Source organism: Microtus ochrogaster, chromosome 8 (assembly GCF_000317375.1).
Source record: "Microtus ochrogaster isolate Prairie Vole_2 chromosome 8, MicOch1.0, whole genome shotgun sequence".
Classification (NCBI taxonomy): domain Eukaryota; kingdom Metazoa; phylum Chordata; class Mammalia; order Rodentia; family Cricetidae; genus Microtus; species Microtus ochrogaster.
In genome coordinates, this window is record NC_022015.1 from 14,666,538 (window position 1) to 14,667,349 (window position 812).

The 812-nt window shown below is 39.7% G+C and overlaps 1 protein-coding gene across 2 annotated transcripts in view; it reads left to right on the forward strand.

The window, feature by feature from the left end:
* Window positions 1-812, forward strand: part of Cdr2 (cerebellar degeneration related protein 2) — a 25,580-nt gene that overhangs the window by 22,323 nt on the left and 2,445 nt on the right. The window lies entirely within an intron of this gene.

Genomic DNA, 812 nt, shown 5'->3' on the forward strand with positions numbered 1-812 from the left:
AAAAACAAAAAAAAAATGTTTTTGATAGCACAAAAATTGAGGCAAACAAGTATTTTCACCTAAAGAAATGCCTATATAATTTGTAGTTATGAGTTTGAGTCTTTAATAAATGCTTACTAAAACACCTGTTACACTGCAGTTGATGTGCCAGTTACCAGAAATGATGACCAAAGTAGACATGACCTGTGTCTTCATGACCTTTCATAAATTCAGATGCTCCACAGCCAAGAAATAAATACACAAGCTGTCTGAGCCTGAGTAGGAGAGGCTGCTAATGTTTCTCTTCCTTTACATTGTGTCAACATTACCTATGGAGATTTGAGGGGTTAGAAATGAGGTCTCATACAGTCCATCTGGCCTCAAACTCCTGATCCGCCTGCCTCCACTTCCCAAGAGCTGAGATTACGTGTGTGCACCCAGCACTATGAATGTTTTCCAAAGACGGATACTAAGTCTCTCTCAGGTCAGAATTTCTTGGCATGAACCTAAAGCTGTTCTGGTGATTCTGATGTGTATCCTAAGTTAAAAGTTCAAACATCATGTTCCATAACCTTGGTCTGACATTATGGAGAACATTTAAAACCCTGTAGGTCCAGATAGCAGACCAATGAGGATCAATGGTGTGAGCTCCAGGTTTTTAAGACCACCCACTGGTCGTGATCTGCAGCTAGAGATGAGACTCTCTGGTCCATTATATTTCCTAGTAAGCCACTGTCATTCTTCTGATCTGCCAGTGAGTTTTCTACACTACTTTTACTATTGGGAGGAAAACTCGGTCACAAAAACTGTGTTTGCTTTCAAGAATTTTTTTT